This window comes from Vulpes vulpes, chromosome 6, assembly GCF_048418805.1.
Source record: "Vulpes vulpes isolate BD-2025 chromosome 6, VulVul3, whole genome shotgun sequence".
In the NCBI taxonomy this organism is placed as follows: Eukaryota; Metazoa; Chordata; class Mammalia; order Carnivora; family Canidae; genus Vulpes; species Vulpes vulpes.
This window is the reverse complement of record NC_132785.1, coordinates 103,883,329-103,902,565: the sequence shown is the minus strand read 5'-3', so window position 1 is coordinate 103,902,565 and position 19,237 is coordinate 103,883,329. Positions and strand designations below refer to the sequence as shown.

General features: G+C 43.1%; 1 protein-coding gene and 1 non-coding gene across 14 annotated transcripts in view; one reads left to right on the top strand and one right to left on the bottom strand.

Moving 5' to 3' along the window:
* SUSD6 (sushi domain containing 6) overlaps positions 1 to 19,237 on the bottom strand; it is a 97,483-nt gene that overhangs the window by 54,792 nt on the left and 23,454 nt on the right. For 3 of the 13 annotated variants that reach the window (XM_072761826.1, XM_072761825.1, XM_072761832.1), the window contains one exon: positions 2,556 to 2,733. The exons of 3 other annotated variants lie outside the window; for them this stretch is intronic. The gene's annotated coding sequence lies outside the window, so the exon portion shown is untranslated. Of the gene's footprint in view, positions 1 to 2,555; positions 2,734 to 18,146; positions 18,347 to 19,237 lie in introns of all 13 variants that reach the window. 7 more of the 13 variants (XM_072761834.1, XM_072761828.1, XM_072761835.1 and 4 more) reach the window with 3 other exon arrangements.
* LOC112927308 (U6 spliceosomal RNA) lies at positions 8,822 to 8,929 on the top strand. Its single transcript, XR_003236498.2, has one exon. It is a non-coding gene; the product is annotated as a U6 spliceosomal RNA (small nuclear RNA).

Here is a 19,237-nt window from a genome sequence, read left to right as displayed (position 1 = left end):
TAAAAGGATACACATACACACACCTATATGCCCTGAAAATCTCTGGAATGATGCACAAGAAATCAGCTAACAACTGCCTTCAGCAAGGAGAGTAAGTGGTTAATAGGAAAAGAATTCATTTTTCACTGTTTGTATTCCCTCTTAATCTCCCGAGTCTTGTACATTGTATATGTATTACCTATTAAAATAGATAAAATGTAAAATAAAATTAATATAGCAAGGTTTTCCTCTAAACCTCCTGCCTCTTCTTTCAACAAACTGATATTTAAATAAACCTGATTCCTTCTCCTGCCAGGAATACAGGCACTTTCAGGGCTCAGCACAAGAGTCATCTCCTGGAGGAATTATTTTCTGACACCTCACACTACACCCAAATCCAGTAGGACTAACTCCCTCCTGAGTCCCAAAGTGTCTTGAGCACCCTGCTAGGAGTATACCTCTAATAGGTTAATATACCTACATGTTTATTTGTCTCATCTCACCAGACTCAACATTCCTTGAAGGCAGGGACTGTGACTTACTTAACAGAAAAGACAGCCTGGCACCTGACAGGCAGGGAACAAACGTTTACCAAACTCATGAACACTGTGGGGAGAAGCCAGTATAGAATTAGGAAGAAAATGCACACATCTTTTCTCTCTTCTTTGCAAAGCCTCCATTGTCATTATTCCCATCAAGAGAAAAGATACATAGAGGGCAGTGTAGTGTTTGTATGCAACCAAGAGTTAGCACTTCAGAAGTACTACAGAGAAAAGGGAAGCCTCACAACCTTAGGGTATTGCTCATAATTGGAGAATCCACCTACTGTGGAGAATGGGTCACCTATATACATCTTATCATTTTAAGAAGGTATCTGCTTTGAACACAGAATTAAAAAATAAAATAAAACCTGAATTGTGACTTTAGACCAAGTAAAAAGAAAAACACTTCAGAATAAATTAACTAGATATTAATTACCCCTAGAGAAATGCACAAAAACACAAAGAAAGAAGAAGAAAGAAGAAGAATCCATTTCACTTGAGTATTTCTTTGGTACCTTTCTTCTCCAGTTCTCCAGAGAGAAAGTAAGTGCTGATTGTCAGGGGCTGGGGGAGGAAGGAATAGGGAGTTAGTGTTCATTACTAAGTACAGACTGAGTTTTGCCAGATGAAGAATTCTGGAGATGGATAAATAAATGGTGGTGATGGTTGTACAACAATGTGAATGCACTCATGCCACTGAACTGCACACTTAAAAATTGGTTAAGATGATCAATTTCATTTTATATGTATTTACCACAAAAAATTTTGGAAAAATTATGATTAAAGAGGAGCCTGGAGCTAAGCTTCATGTTCAAAGCTGGCACTCATCCACCCTCACAAGGCATATAACATTTAAACTTAAGAGGTAGGGATCCCTGGGTGGCTCAGTGGTTTGGTGCCTGCCTTTGGCCCAGGGCGCAATCCTGGAGTCCCGGGATTGAGTCCCACATCGGGCTCCTGGCATGGAGCCTGCTTCTCCCTCCTCCTGTGTCTCTGCCTCCTTTCTATGTCTATCATGAATAAATAAATTAATCTTTAAAATAAAAAAATAAACTTAAGACATAAAGAGGAGAGGAAAGGGTCTGGGGACTGCAAGTCAGTCCCCTCTCTGCCACCAAACAGCTGGCTGGTCATGAAGGTTCCCTGGCATCTGTTTCCCATCTAAAAAAGGCTCAAGGCCTCTCCCAGCCACAAAATTCTCCACAACATCCAAGCTTCTCTGTCTGTGTAAAATAGATCTCTTCCTCTATCAGCCTGCTTTCCTTTCTAAAATATAGGGTGAGGAGGAGTCATGGAAAATGTACACTCATCCTTGCCATATTCTTTCTCGGGACTAGTGCTGCTGCCCCAATAGCATGTGGTAAAGAGAGACCCCATGAGGCAGAAATGTCAGGCTCTCAAGGTCAGTGTTTGGTCTCTCCCACCTCTGTGAATTCTGAACATTAAAAGCTGCGTGAATGCTCTGCTGAACTTCATGGACACTCATTTCCTTTCAGAATAATCCTCTGTGATGATCTATGACTCTCATCATGGGGAAGCCGCTTACCTCACCTTGGCTTCTGTTACCTCATCTATAAAATGGGGCTGTTGTTTGCTTTAAATATCTCCGTCCTCTCCATTGAGGCTCAAAAAAGGACAAAATACAAAGGACAGCTTTGTAAACTGGCAAGACTTGGGTCCTTCTATCTACAGTCTTGGCCTCAGAGCTAAGACAGCAGAGGGCTATCTGAGAAACTGCTCATCAAAAATGATGATGAAAACATGACAGACTTCTGGAGTAAAGGGCAACCTGTAACACAAGCCTAAAGTCCACAAGATTTGCTTGCTTTTTGTTGCCACAGATGCTTCCAGATTAACTAAAGAGCCTGAAAAAATTAAAAGTATTCTGGGAGTCACCTTCAAAAATGGTTCACAGACTAGGGAAGCAACAGTAGCAGGTGGGGAAGGAGCCATGAAACAACCAAGGCACTCTGCCTGAGACAGCTCAGGGCCCAGACCACCTCAGCCCATGTGCCTGGTTGCCCTGGGGCCTACCTCTGTGGAGAAATGTCACAGTCCTGGGACGCCTGGATGGCTCAGTGGTTGAGCTCCTGCCTTTGGACCAGGGCGTGATCCTGGAGACCTGGAATCAAGTCCCACATCGGGCTCCCTGCATGGAGCCTGCTTCTCTCTCTGGCTGTGTCTCTGCCTCTCATGAATAAATAAATAAAATCTTTTAAAAAAAAAAAAAAAAGAAAAAGAAAAAGAAATGTCACAGTCCTGCGGAAGTAGCAGGGTCATGTCACACTCTACTGAACTCTCCTCTGTGGAGACAGGAGTCTTGACTGTCAAACGTGGCTCCCAGGTGCTAAGTGGGTTTCTCTACAGTTCTAAGAGATCAGCCTCAATCTACATGTAATTTTCAGGACAGATTATTTCCTAAACCACGACCCATCTCTCTGTTAGTTAAGACAGTGAACTGGATGGGTTATACTAACATAAATCCTTTTCTTGGCTCAGACCTAGTCCAGAAAGGGGATGGTGGCAGTGGAAAGTCTACAACAAGAATGTTTGTTTCTTTGATTATCCATCATCACCAACCCCAATGCTGCTATGTGATGGGGGATGACAGAAAACAGTTTATGAAATGTGATCAGAATTTAACCAGTTAATTACCTTTAACTGGAAAGTGTAAGAAGTCCTAACTCTGTAAAGTCCAAAGTCCCCCAAAGGGTGTGATAAGAGAAGTGGCTAACATACTAAGAAGGCCTCCCTTATTGCTCCCTTTCTTCCCTTCTATGTCTCCTCTACTTCCCTCCCACTCATCCTGAAATAGCTGGGCCACAGCAGCAAAAGATATCTAAACGTTTATCAGATCTTAATGCCTCCCACTGTTCCCTCCAAAATGAAAAAAAAAAAGGAAGTTACTTCTAGATGTCTTCAGTTTCCTTTATTCCCCCCCATGACTCCTTCCAATCTTGCTAATCTCTACATCTTCCCCTTTCTTTTGTGCCACTAACATAAGGGGTTCAGTAGGCACAAAGTCTGCTACTGGGCTTGGAGATCCTTGCCAGCCAGAATATTACTTCATCCATTTTCTTTTTATGTCCAGCTCCAAAGTTCGAAAGACACAAAGTCAAACTCTCGTTAAAATTCACCTCCTAGAAATCCCAAAATAATCCTCAGCTTTCCTCATAAACCACCTAAGCCAGAGTAAGGTAGGTGTTAGAGGTTTTTTTAAAAATTGCTTTGAGGGATCCCTGGGTGGCTCAGGGGTTTAGCGCCTGCCTTCAGCCCAGGGCATGATCCTAGAGTCCTGGGATCGAGTCCCACATTGGACTCCCTGCATGGAGCCTGCCTCTCCCTCTGCCTGTGTCTCTGCCTCTCTCTCTCTCCCTGTCTCTCATGAATAAATAAATAAAATCTTTAAAAATAAAAAAATAAAATAAAATAAAATTGCTTTGATATTCTTTGTATCTTTGTCTAGTTCCCCAGAACTGCTCCCCACACCCTCCTGTTGTCATGCTTTACCCCTACTGTATTCCTCAGGCTTCAGACAGCAGGGACACTAACAGACACATTACCCCCACCCCATCCCTAAGCTTCTCTTTAGCAGTCTCCAACATCTATTCCAGAACCTAAGAGCAGGATGATTGCAGCATGGATCTAAATGCACAGGACAGCTCTAAGTCCCAGCTCCACCAACCAACAGTGGACTGACCTCAGGCAAGTCAATTATTCTTCCTGGTCCTCAGGGTGGGCCTGGATGATCCCCAAATGCCCTTTCAGTTCTAAGGAATCTGGAATGTCTTCTAGGGAATAGGAGGGGCCCAGAAATATTTCCTCTGAAAACATAAGTCAACAAAAGTTCTAACTAGAAGGAAGAAATGTTAAATCCATCCTCTTTGTTCTGCATGAGCAGTCCTCTCTCCCTTCGTCTCCGAAGACCCACTTAGCACCATCTCCTTCTGTACTGCAGCAAACTCAGGAAACTCCACTTTTCCATTTAGAGCTTAATCAATCCATCAGCACATTTGTATAGGCCATCCGTACACAGCGTTCCTAAAGGGCTTTCCAAAAATAACAAATGTCTAACAAAAAACCCCAGCCTGTGTGTGAGTGTGTGCGCATGCACACACAGATCACTGCAGAGCAATAGAGGCCCAGAGAGAAAGAGAAAAGACACAGAGAGAATTATAGAAGAGAACAAAACACAGACTTGACACAGGACAGAAAAAAAGGAGAGGGAAGGCAGAGTGGCTGTGAGCAGGAACTTGGCTCAGGCTGTAAATTTCCAGCCCTGAAGCAGGAAACCACTTCTCTAGTCCCAGCTTCACCAATAACTAATGGGCTGAACTAGGACAAATCACACCACCTCCCTATGCCTCTTTCCTCATCAGTAAAATCAAACAGTTCAACTAAATATTTCTCAAAGAGGCTGGTATCGTGGGAAGATTGTAACAGACTGGGCCAGAATCTCTGCTCTGCTCGGATATTATTAGTTGAGTAGTCTAGGACAAAAATTATTTTCAGTTCCTATCTATAAACTGGATACACAATACCCACTTCATTGGGTAGTTGTGAGGGGGAAATGAGATAAACGTGAAGGACGCAGAATGGGGTAAGGGAGAGTGGGCACTCAAATTAGTCGTTGGCTAAGGCCCCTTCCTGCTCTAACAGGCCATGATTGAGCGTCCACTGAATTCCCAAAGGGCACTGTTTCAGGTGGGCTGGAAACGTATGCCCTAAAACTAGGCTCAAAACACAGTTTTGTGTTTTTTTTTTTTTAAGATTTTATTTATTTATTCATAGAGACAGAGAGAGAGAGGCAGAGACACAGGCAGAGGGAGAAGCAGGCGTCATACAGAGAGCCTGACGTGGGACTCGATCCAGGGTCTCCAGGATCACGCCCTGGGCTGCAGGCGGCGCTAAACCACTGCGCCACCGGGGCTGCCCAAAACACAGTTTTGGCACACAGGGAAGAACAAAAAAAAGAAAGAAAAGAAAGAAAAGAAAGAAAAGAAAGAAAAGAAAGAAAGAAAGAAAAGAACAGCCAACAGGTTAAACAAGTGAACCGCCAAGGTTCTCCTCCATGAAGGTCTAAAAATATATTTTTTAAGGAACATTTCCTTCCCTCAAATTAAATAATCATGTATGTGACTATAGTAAGGCAATATTTGTGAAAAGGGGACCTGGGAGGCTTTCTACTCTGAACATGTATGGAAGGATGAGGCACAGAGCTTACATATTTGTTACACACACACACACACACACACGCACGCACACACTCACTCAACCTCATTAAATAGGGGCCATTAGGGATCCCTGGGTGGCGCAGCGGTTTGGCGCCTGCCTTTGGCCCAGGGCGCGATCCTGGAGACCCGGGATCGAATCCCACGTCGGGCTCCCGGGGCATGGAGCCTGCTTCTCCCTCTGCCTGTCTCTCTCTCTCTGTCTCTCTCTCTCTGTGAGTATCATAAATTAAAAAAAAAAAAAAAAAAAATTTAAAAAAAAAAAAAATAGGGGCCATTACCCCCCTTTTTACAGATAAATGAAATCCAAGGGGCCAAATTCTATTCTCCTCCTGCTTTCCTACTTCAAAAGGCTCCCTGCACTTCTGTTTTCCAAATACAAGGTCAAGTTTAGTTGCATCTCTTCTGAGTAAACTCATCAATTCAGCCCATAAGCATGGAAGGCCCTTCTGAACTCAAAGTGTCACTGCTGGGACCACGAATGGGACAACCAATCATATCCCTCCCTAGGGCCTACTCACAGTTGCTTAACTGTTGTTGTAGGCTGCATTTACTGCAGGTAGTAAATTCCTGTAGAGACCACCAACTCTGCCTCTTTCTACACCCCAAAGTGCTCAACATTTACTTATTCACCGAAGGGGGAAAAGAGATAACCCCAAAAGACATAATGTGCATAGGAAATACAAGATATCAAAGTCATAGCAGACATAAAACAGGAGGGGAAAGGGGCATAAATCCTGAAGTTTTGGCCAGGTAGCAAATCACGTGCTTGGTAGAAGGGGCTATAATTGGTTTCTAGACTCCGGAGATATATCTATGTGTCATCACACACCTCTGGCTTGGTTCCCATCAGAGCTGAGTGGAGCAGGCTTCAATACCCACTGGGCAAATAAAGTCTGGGAAGCTGATTTGCTAAATCTGACTTCTTAGGGCTCTGTGTTTGCAGTGACTATACTGCAATACAGCAAATATATACTGGCTGTCTTCAGTGCAAGGCTTGGGTGATCACAGAGATGAAGTGTAGCACAGACATGAATTCCTTACTCTCAGGGAATTCACAATCTACGTGAGAGGAATTATAGGCTTATCTATATATAACATTGTGAAAGTTACAAGGGTCCAATAAAAGGGTTGTTTCTTTTAAAAGTGCTATGAGAATGCAGAGATAGGAATAAAGACTTCTGAGTGGGATTGGGGGGAAGTGAAAAGTTGAACTGGACCTTGAAGATCATGCATTTACCTAGGGAGCTCTCAGGACAGATTTGCATGTATAGTGCTAATTATAAAGAAAGAAAAGGAAATGGAAAGCAATTCACCAAAAGGATGGCAGAGAGAGAGAGAGAGAGAAGGAAAAAAAAGTGGTAATTTTGTCTGCCAGGCCCACCGAAAGCTCTGTCTGGTAATGAGAAATAAATACTATATACCTTCAATCAAGATGTTTAGGTGCTAGATTTTGGTTTCCAAAGTACCCAAAACTGTGTAAGAAACACCTCCTCCAGGTCAAAAATAGCAAACCCAAGAGAACTGGCCGATGCAGTAATGTTTACTTTTTACCATTTCTGTGGATCACTTCCCAAAGGCCCCCAATGGGATGATATAAACAGGTCTGTGTCACTTCCTGGTTCTCAGGCCTTCTGCTACATTCCCAGTCAGTCTGGGAAGGCTGCCTATTTAGAAATAAACTTTAAAAAACTCACCAAAACCCCAACTCTAAACCACCCTTTCCTCTACTTCATTCAATTTCACTAAAATTAAAAGGGACTGAGTGAGAAATGAGACACAAATGACCACAAAGAATGAATTCTCAGCTCAAAACTAAAATATATGCTGCAATCAGGGTCAGGAGATCTGGATTCTACTCATGTTCTGCTTCTAACTGGAAAACTTGACCTTGAGCAAGCAAGATGCTGCATCTTTCTGCACAATAGCTGCTTCAGCATACTTAACTCCAATGAAGTTATCCAACCGTTTTGGACCTCAGTTTCCTCATCTATAAAATAGTGCCAATAATAGCTACCTCATGGCTAAAAGTATTATACAAAGAAATGCATGCAAAGTACTTAACATAACACCTGGCATTTAGTGAGCTGTCAAACATAAGTAGATATTGAAATTATTACCACCTATCATTATTATTATTATCATTATTTTCTGAATATATAAGGGTTGAGCTAGATGACCACTACCTGAAGAGCTTCTCTGGCTCCAAAATTCTATAATTTTAAGTCACTGTCTCCTTTTCTTAAGGGTCTGGATGGAAAGGAAGAAAATAAACTTGGCAAAACATGACAGTTACACATCTTCAGCATTTATGTCACAAACACTAGAATACAATTAATAAATCCATCAGTGAGTAAAAGGGGCCATATTACCCTCCCCACTGGAAACGTCTTACCTATTTCTGCATTAAACCAATAGCATGTGGTAATGAGTACACCCATGACACACTGGCTCTACTCCCATGAACACCAAGGATAATGCCCTCTTAGGCCAACACAATCTGATTTCACCCACCTCATCTTTAACTGTCAGAAGCTCCTTAGAGCAGCCCTGAAAAACAGCTCAGTAGCCAACCCAATCCACTCATTTCTAATAATGACTAATCCCTCCACAAAGTGTTCCTGTTTAAAATTTAAAAGTGTCTTCTCCTTAACATAATTTGAATACGGCCAAAAGTCAAATGTCCTTCCCAAAAGTTAGTGTAACCTGTGTTACTTAGCTTTATCAAGGCCAAAGTGCTAGCTAAACTATAATTAAATTCAAATGAAATTAATACACTTTTCCTCTTATGTATTTACTTGGTGTCCATGACGTGCCAAATGCCATAGAAGATGCCAAGAAGTAACAGGATGGAGTGAGAACAGTAGAGGGTGGTGCTGAGGCTTTTGGCTTAAGTTACAGGGTGATTGGTGAAAGCTACCAAAGGAGAGAAAGAACACAGGTGGACAAGCAGATTTTAGTGAAGAATGTAATCAACTAAGTTCAGATTATTCTTGGACATGTTGAATTGTAGTTACTTCAAGGACATTCAGGTAGAAAGGTCTAGCAGGCAAATTAGAAATGAGTACGGTGCTCACTTCAGCAGCACATATACTAACTTTGGAACGATCCAGAGAAAATTAGCACAGCGCCTGCATAAGAAATGAGTATGAAATTCCACAGAGCACTTTAAGCTTGGAGTTAGCAGCTTATGAGTGATAGTTGAAATAGATGGACTCACCCAAGAGAGCTGAGTGGGAAGAGAAGGAAGTCAGGACAGAATCCTGGGAAGAGCAATAACTTTTAAAAGGAGCATTGTTAAGGAAAGCCCATGGAAAATACTGCTAAAAGTACGAAGAAACTAGGGACTGTGCATCAGAGATGTCAAGGAAGGGACAGAGATAGTCAAGGAGGATATAGAGGGAGTTGGCAGTGAAGGTCCAGTAAGATGAAGGCTGATCTGGTCATGAAATCCTTAGTGACCTCATCAAGAACAGTTTCATTTGAGTGGTAAGGGCAGACCATATGGATCTTAACATGAATCCAAAGTGAGGAAGTGGACACAATGAAGGCAAAACTATCGGGGGCAAGGAGTTGAAAAAAGGGGAGAAGAAAGACTGGAGGATGGCTAGAAGGAATTTGTATCTTATACGCCATGCCTTCTCAGTTAACCCAAGGATTTTATTAAGATTCCTGAACTGCCCAGATAGTTTGGAGAGTCTCTCTGAACTGACACTCCCATAATGCTGTGGTTGGCCAAAGCTAGGGAGAAGCTGGAGATGAATATCAAAGAGCTGCCTGTTTTCTTAGTGTTCAACACCAGCAAAACAGCCTCTCCAGGGGCACCTGGATGGCTCAGTCAGTTAAGCGTCTACCTTCGGCTGGGGTCATGATCCCAGGGTCCTGGAGCTGAGCCCTGCCTCGGGCTCCTAGCTCAGCGAGCAGCCTGCTTTTCCCTCTCCCTCTGTCTGCTGCCCTCCCAGCTTGTGCGCGCGCTCTCTCTCTCTCTCCCTTCTCTATGTCAAATAAATAAATAAAATCTTAAAAAAAAAAAAAAAAAAAAAGCCTCTCCATCCCATTACCCCTACCCCAAAACTGCTACATCTCTAAGATTCCTGAGTGGGAAGAAACAGTCAACCTAGTAGCAGGGCCAGAAGTGACCTTTCCTTGTGTCTCTCAGGCCTTAAGATTCTCCATAAACATGGTCCCACTACCTGCCATTTTCCTCCTTTCTACTCAAAGGTCTACCTGAGTATTTTCCCTTGAGGTTTGGTTCAGGCTCAGGATTCCAGGAGCATGTTCCTCACCTCCATCTCCTGAAGCTTAACAGCCCCAATGAGGTATGCACTTAAGCCAAACAAGACATTGTCTTCTGGTTCCAAATGTTCTCCTCCATCTTGTGTAAATTCCAAGAAGCCTCTGAATCTATAACCAAACCATGACTCTTCCTGTCCTCTCCCTCACAAATTACTCAAACTTCCTGTAAGTTGTCAAGGTTGGACTGTAAGGCCCCAAGCAAAAACAAGAAACAGGAACTTGCTTATTGTTCCTTCCCCTTTGATTAGTCCTATGCCCCTGCCTCTACCACTACTCTCCACCAAGGCCTGCAAGCTCCAGTTCTAGCTCCAATCATACCTCTCGTTCTCCAGATGCAGGGCTCTAAATCAGGACCTGAAAAGAAAGGAATCTAATTCACAACAGATATTCTCTTAAATCTCCAAACACAGACTCTAAAAGGAACCTCAAATTAATCAAAGTTCAGGTAGAAGTACCAACCAAAGAACTTCAGAAGGTCCAAGTTACATCCCAGAAGATGTTAAGGGGAATTATGATAAACACAGCAGATGAGAAAGAGACATCATAAATTAATAAGGGAATCTGGTATTTCCTTCCAGACAAGGCACATGGACTCATTCCTAACAAATATCTTCCTTATAGAACTTACTGACCTCAGTCAGCACCTAAATTGGGCCCCTACATATTCTAGATGCCATGAAAGGTACAAAGATGGAGAAAAGCATATGCCATAAAAGAGATTATAGTCTACTGGGGGAGATAAGACACATATACAAATAACTACAATATGAGGTAGAAAGTGAAAATACATGGGTGATATATAGCCAAAATGTCAAAGACAAAACACGGAAGTAGGCTGGAACCCAGAAGAGGGAAATGAAACTGTTAATTACAAGATCATTCAATGTAGGTTTTAGAGTTACACAAAAGGGACTTCAAATCCTGATTCTGCCTCTTGCTTCTTACAGGTCCTAGGTATACTGTTTTAACTGCTATAAGCCTCTGTTTTGTCATGTATAAGACAGGGATAACAATACCTGTTTCACAGAATTTCAGAGTCCATGATTCACACATTTTTGGAGAGTTTAATATAGTATCTGGCACAGAGTAAGACTAGGTAAGGTGGAAGGGGCACTGCACATAGAGAGTTAATGCTCTTCCCTTCCCCACACAAGGCTACCTGGACCTAACTCATGCACAGGCAGCTAGGCCCCTGCTACTTGCTCATCAACTGTGCCTATTATTTCAGTTAGCTGCCCAGGTTAAATGGGAACATGGTCAGGAGGTGCAAGGAGGAGACTCAGTGTGTGTGTATATATATATATATGTGCATGTTCATGTCAGGATAACACCTGGAAGCACACCCCCAGCTTTCTGCCAGAAAGTGCAGCACTAAAATACAGGTAAAATGACAGATTATACCATGTATATAGCATGTTACTGAACCATACTATTCTTTTGGATGTAGGTGTTCAATTACTGTGTGGCAAAATGACATGACTCGAATCTGGCTGAATTCTCAAAATTCCTCTCAATGGATCAATTTTTCGACAAGCAAACACAGGAGGAAAAAGACATCCAAGGTTAAAAGTTGGTCTGAGGTGACAAGCCAAAGGACTTCCACCTCCAGTCATGATGGAATAATGGACTAGATTTATTCTCTCTCCCTAAACAGCAAAAAGCTATATATAATATATGAAATAATAGTTTTCAGATATTCAACAATAGGCAGCACAGGGCAGTGATCCTTGAATAAAGGGAAATGCAGTGAACCCTACTGGTGCCCTACTAACTCTGAGGAGTCTCCAGGACACAGCAGAGAGGAGAAACCTGAAAGAGTTCAATGATCTCACTGAGTCAAAGAGACAGAGCTGGGAATTGGGGAAGACCAATGTGGCTAGAATTGATAGGACAAAATAACTGAAAAGAAGCAGCCACAAAGAGAAAAAGCCTCAGAGATCTGTAGAGAGATCTCCTTAAATCTTTGGCTGAGTACTCATCTGTGCAAAGTGCAAGGAAAATTCACAATGCTGGGGGAAAGAATGAATGGAAAGAAGTGGCATAATCCTCAGAGTTCACAGCCAGAAATATTCATGTTCCTATTAGCCAAAGTGGAAAAATCTCCTAATACACAGGGTATCAGATGGAATCTTCAGAAGGATTTGGCCTTAGTAGTGGGACCATTCCAGTCCTAGACTACAGACTGTTCCGGACCCACCCTAACAAAGCTAGAAAGCAAGCCTCGAAATGAAAAGGATCAAATTCCGAGTAGCTGAACTGCTTCCGAAAACAAAGCCCAAAAGTATTGAAAGGAACACAGTTTCAGCACCCAGAAAAATAAAACTATGTCTCGCTTCAAATAATAATAATAATAATAATAATAATAATAAAAAAAAAAAAACAGGACTGCAAAGAGGCAGAAAAATATGACCATAACTAGAAGAATAATCAAACAATAGAAACAGGCACAAAATTGATCCAATGATAGAATTAGTAGACAAGGATGTTAAAACTTCTATTTAAATATACTCCATGGGGATCCCTGGGTGGCGCAGCAGTTTGGCGCCTGCCTTTGGCCCAGGGCGCGATCCTGGAGACCCAGGATCAAATCCCACGTCGGGCTCCCAGTGCATGGAGCCTGCTTCTCCCTCTGCCTATGTCTCTGCCTCTCTCTCTCTCTCTCTCTCTCTCTCTGTGTGACTATCATAAATAAATAAAAAAATAAAAATAAATAAATAAATATACTCCATGTATTCAAGAGAGAAGAGGAAGGCATGACCCAACAAGGAAAGAAATGGAAGAGATAAAAAGATCCAAATAAACTTCTAGAAGGAAAAATACAAATATCTTAAGGAAAAATATATAGGATGGGATTAACAGATTAGACACTGTAGAAGAAGAAATTCATGAACTTGAAAACACAGCAAAAACTATCCAAAATGATATACAGAAAACATCAGTCAGTAGTGAGACACTATCATGCAGCCTAATATACATATATGTACATATATATTATACATACAAATAATATGTGTGCATGTGTGTATTTTGGGGGTGGGGTATGTAGACACAAAAAATTTTTCAAGAAATAATGGCAGAAAACTTTTCAAATTTGATGAAAACTATAAACCCACAAATCCAAGAGCTCATCATACTCCAAGAAGAAAGACAAAAAGAAAACACAAGGCACATCATAATCAAGATGCTGGAAATCAGTGATAGAGAAAATGTTAAAAGCAGCCATAGCAGGTAGAGGGGAAGGAGAGACATACTGCATACTGAAGAGCAAAGGATTACAGCAGGTTTATTATTAGAAATAATGCAACCCAGGAGGCAATGCAGCATCATGTTGAAAATACTGGGGGAAAAAATAGTCTGGCCCTCGTTAAGGAAAAATTGACAAGAACTATGAAGTTCTCATCACTAATGCTTTTTGTGCTCTGGAGTAACATTTTTCATGGAGGCCTCTGGTGAGCATAAGATGGGGAGAGGAGGTGCTCAGTGGCCTTAAAAACACTTATAAGTACAGTAGCCTATGAAGAATGAAAAGAGGTAAAGACTCTTAGGTTCACACAGAGGGGCACTTAACCATGTTTTATACCAATGTATTCAGAGCATTACAGACTGTAGTTCTTATGCAATCTTATGTCAATATTGCTTAACACAGTGGTAAAGAGACAAAGCAAGGTCTATCAGAGGATTCATCCCATCGGAAAAGAAAATCAAGTTAGAAATTAAAAGTAAATCTCATTAAGGAATAAGTTAGCCCTACCAGCATCAGGCCTGAGTAGGAGTACTGCCTTCAAGTTATACATACCTGCTGGTTAATGTGCCTGAATGGCCTCTACAGATTCAGATGAAATGTTTTTTCAGAATGGAAGAGCACTGCTTGTGCAGAAGTAGTAACAATAACTAAAGATATGAATGAGAGTTACTCAATTCTTAACTATGCAATCCAGCCCAGGGCAGCAAAATCTCCTCATTAAGTATCCTGGGCTGGTACCACATTCTTCAGAGTCTAGCCTGCAGCTCTGCATCCTGGCAGGACCATTAAGATGGCAACTTATCTGTCCCATGCATTGGCTGGTCTGGCTTCCCCACTAAACTGTAAGTGCCTAGAAAGGCCAGGGCACCATCTGCTTTATGCTTTCTTTGTAACCCTGAGACCAACATACACTTAAAAAACACCACATAAAAAAACCCAGCATAGAGGATCTTGGATGGTTCAGTGGTTGAGCATCTGCCTTTGGCTCAGGTCGTGATCCCAGGGTCCTGGGATGAAGTCCCACATTGGACTCCCCAGCAGGGAGCCCGCTTCTCCCTCTGCATCTCTGTGTTCTTCATGAATAAATAAATAAAATCTTTAAAAAATAAAACAAAACCCAGCATAGGTACCCAAGAGGGACCTTCCTCCCCAAAATACTTGTTGCCTGAACTAGAGGTTCTAAACTGGGGGGGGAATTTTAGCCCCCTCCCAGGGTATCTGATAATATCTAGAGGCATTTTTTATTGTTATAACTTGGGGGGAGGGGTGCTACTGACATCTAGTGGGTAGACACCAGGGATGCCACTAAACATCCTATGAGGTTTCACAAAAAATTTTTTAAAAACCAAAGAATTCGTAACAAAGAATTATTTAGCCCAAAATGTCAACAATGCTGCAGTTGAGAACCCTGGCATAAGTGAATGAATGCTGAGCTGTAGCAGATGCCAATAGATCTACCTTACCTGTGCATGTAGTGTAAAAGTCTCACACCACTAGAAAGTCTCTTGTCCTAACACTGTCTGCAGAACAACACTTTGATCCTCCCATAGTCCCTAACTTGGGCTCAGAGTCCCTCAGAGAGAGGAGCTTAGTAGTTCAGACATCTGGCTTTTAACTCGAGCTCTGCCACTAGCTAATTCTGAACATGTCACAAAACTCTTCTGGGCCTGTTTCCTCCTCAGTAAAATAGAGGAAGAGTTCCTCCAGTTCTAAAGTTCTATTTGAAACACTAGGTTTGGCCTTATCTATTTACAGTAAGCCAAAGAGAAAGGGGAAAGATCCAGTCTTACTGTGAGTATGCACAGCCACGCTCTGAAGGACAGAGGTTCTTATATTGTGGAAACCAATCTCATTAAGGAATGAGCCCAAACTGGGCCAAGGGGAGCTCCAGAGAAGCCAGGACTCAGGCACAAGAAGAGACATGGGAAAAGGCTCTGCAAATACTGACTGAAAGGCCAGCCCAGGCCCTCAAGTTTAAAATATTTAAGTCCTTCACTAGCCTCCCTCCTGCCCTCCCCAGGTCAATCTTTTTAATCAGTGTTAAGAGGAGGAGGTGGAGGAGGAGGAGGGCTTACTATTCAAACTATGGGTCACTGAACAGCAGCACTGGCAATCAGCTGGGAGCTTATTACAAACTCGAGAGGAATCTCAGCCTCCATCCCTGATCTCCTCAATCAAATCTGCATCGTAATAAAAGTCCGCAGGTGATTCCTATGCTTGTTAAAGTTTGAGAAGTCCTAGTTTAAGGTATGCTGCCCTCCTGTTCTCTGCATTGGCACCTCTTCAGTTGGTAAAGATAACCTTAAGACTCTGTCTACATTCCTCCCTAACCCCACATCCTGGCACAGCTTGTACACATGCGTACACACATACAGACCCCAGTTCAAAAACCTCCAAACCCAGAGTCATCAACAGTGACAGGGATAGGTTTACTTCCTCCCTGCCTCTTTCCTATGTCCACACAAGGCCAGAAACACAAGCAAAATCAGAGCTTTCATAAGTGACTCAGCCCACCCCTGCTGTTCAAAGATTCCCAGGGAGAAGGGATAGAAAACCGGGTGGTGAACCCAAAGGTATAAACTCTAATGGAAAGAATCTCATCATTTACATCTGAACAGAGACCAACAGGGGTCCAATGTTTCATTTCTAAAGTTTGTTTTTTGCTTTTTTTGCTTTTTTCTTTTGCTGCTGCTGTCTTACATTACATAAAGATTCTTGGGGGCTCATGCTAAAGGGCAAGACACACACACAGAGTAAACAAAAACACAGCAAGGGTTCTCCTAGCAGAGTGGTGGGGTGCAGCAATTGGAACAAAAACAAGACCTCAATGAAGAGCAGCACAACAGAGCACTGGAAGAGAAGACAAAATGTGGGGTGAAGGGGGGCTGGACTCTGCTGACTGGTCTGTGCAGTGAAAGAGATTAGGTTGCTGCTCACCCCTTGCCCTACCCACTGTCACTAGCAGCAGATGGCCCAGACCCAGGCAGCTGGCAGCCACAGCAATCTGCACGCGCCTGCCTACCCCTCCCTCAGGGCTGCAGATGAGGAAGAGCAGGGCAAAGTCCAGACCCATTCCAGGTCAAAGCAACACCTAGAAAGAGCACCCCCAGGGTCAGGTGGCAACATCACTCAATGCTTTGCCACACTGAGATGAACCTTGAAAACAACTCTCAGCATTATCCAAGGTTCTCCTGTACCCACACACAAATCAGAAAGAGGGCTTGGTAAGGTGGGAAACATCTCCCTGGGTACGCTGGGCATGTTGGCCTAGGAGGGGTCATTTAATCATTCAACATTTGTGTGTACACATCACACTGCAGGCCCACAAGAGCCAACAGGGCATTCGGTGGTGAGAACAGACAGTCTCTGCCCTCATGAAACACAAAGAAACAGACATTAACACGGTGGGATAAGTGCTGAGCACAGAGTGATATGGCAATACGAGGAGGGGCACCCCTGCCAGTATGGGGGCAAGCAGCAGTCTAAACTGACACTGACTGTAGGAAGGGGCATTCCAGGGAGAGGAACAGCATGTGCCAAAGCCTGGAGGCAAAAGAGAAATGGGAAGCACAAGTTTTTCTGCCTTTTTGGCCTCTGGTCACCCTGACCAGAAGCACATTCATGGGGATCCTAACACATTATTATCTGAAGGAACTTGGGGCCTCAGGGTCATCTTGTAAAGTCCAATCTATCCATTTTAGGAGGAGAGCTGAGGTCCAGAAAGGGGCCATGACTTGCTCAGGGACACTGCTTATTGGTGGCTGAACCAGAACTCAGTTCTATCTCTTCACTTAAGCAGAGTTCCCTCAAATATTCTTCAATCAGAATCCAAACACTGTGCTCCCTAGTGACAGCCCCAGCACTGTTCCCCACTGTGCTCTGTGCATTCAGGGGGACCCAAGGCTCAGCTCACATCCATGAGGAAGTTCAGCAGCATCAGCCTCCAGGAACTCCAACATGGCAGGAACAATTCATGAAAAAGCAAGAGTGGCTACCTGCCTCTACCGGGAAAGAGGCTGAGGGCATGCACATCAACAATCAAGGTAGGGTGTTGTTTTTTGTGGAGTATTTTGAGGGGACATTTAACAAAAAATTGGCCTCCTTTGAAAATGAAGGAGGGTCGTTCAGAAAACTGGAGGAGACTATCAGTCAACACAGAAACGGGAGATAAGTCTGAATGACTGCCAAACCAGGCAAGCTTAATTAAGACTCTCCTACCCTTGCGAAGCCTGAGTGGCTCAGGGGTTTAGCGCCTTCCTTCGGCCCAGGGAATGATCCTAGAGTCCAAGGATCGAGTCCCACATCGGGCTCCCTGCATGGAGCCTGCTTCTCTCTCTGCCTATGTCTCTGCCTCTCTCTCTCTTTCATGAATAAACAAAATCTTAAACAAAAAAACTCTCCTACCCTTTCCCCAAGAAGCCCACCCCTCCTCTGGCTGATTCACACTAAACTGAGCTGTGAGAAGCAGTCATTTCAGGGAAGCTGAAGGCCTCCCTGTTGGCCTAGCCTTGGGGGATGGGCCAGCATCCAGGGAGCCAAGCCACTAAAACTTCAAGGCACAGCTGCCCTTAGTGTCATCTCAGTATCTGCCTTCAATAGCACGTGCTCTAGGAAGGTCCCCCAGCCTTCAGCCTGCCACCCACCCACTCTGGATCAGTGTATGCAGTGTGGAAGTACTCATTAGCTTTTCAAGTGTAACCCTCTATAGAATCTGAATAGAAGGCAGTTACTCAGCTGCAAAGCAGAATTCCTCCTCCTCTGATAACAAAACAAAACTGCATGCCATAGACCAGCTAGCTGGTGAAAACTGTGGAAAGCAGCTAAGGGGCACTAGAGTTAAGCCCATTTACTAACCTCATGTAAATGCCTGGCAAACTTCAGCTCCAAGGCCATGAAGCATCAATATGATGAAAACATCCTCGAGATCAGAATTCTTACCTGTCCCAAAGCCCTTGGGACACCACCTGTGACCTCATATTCAAGTACAATCCTGGCCTTGGGTGCCAGTGCCAGCTCAGGACCCTAGACATGGATATTCTGGGCAAGGAAGGGACCTGCAAGAAAAACGGACTTACTCAGGGGCTGAAGAGCAATGTTTGCTCTATTACAACAAAAGGACCATAATGGGGACCTTGCAACCTAAACTCCTTCATATCTGCCACAAGGAACCTCTGGGTGGAGGAGTGCCTGTGTGGTGTGTGTTGTGGGGTAACACTGTAGCCAGACTTCCTTTTCTTTCATCCAAACAGAAACCCTTAAGAACTTGCCTTCCTGAAAGACAAATGCAGTTCATTTTCAAACATCACTGAGAGAACTTCTTGTTTTCTCTCTGCTTTTTAAAACAGATGAATGCTCCCCTAGGGAAAAAGCAGCTGTAAATACAGGAGAGGGCAGAAAAAGAATCCTGCTATGAGTTCCAGAGGAACCATTATACCATTGTAAAAAGTGTTCTCAAAAAATAAAAAAACAACATACCCAATCCAAATGGAAAACACACAACTTTGTTCAAAGTACTTCTCTAAAGTATAACCTTTGGGCAGATGATTTCTCTATACTCCAAGGCTGTTTCTTCCTCTACTCAACACCATGACCTTCACATATAAAGTGAGTTAGTAATTTTCTTCCCAGGAGACTTGGAAAGAACTAGCTCACAACTCAATCAGTGTATCTGCTACTGAGTGCCTATCACCATCACCATCATCATCAAAGTGCTAAACTTCATTACCAAACTGCTACAGAAATTTAAGTAAATGTAAGCCATTGTTTTTAGGCAGATGGAGACCACAGTATTTACTAGCTGAAAACAGGATAGGAAAAAGGAATAAATCGGAGAGAGGCAGCCTGGCTTCTGCACTTATTACTTTCCAAAAGGAATAGCATTTTTCAAAAGCTCAGGATTCTGGGAAATCACCCACTGGCTTATTATAACCCTCCATCCAACAGTA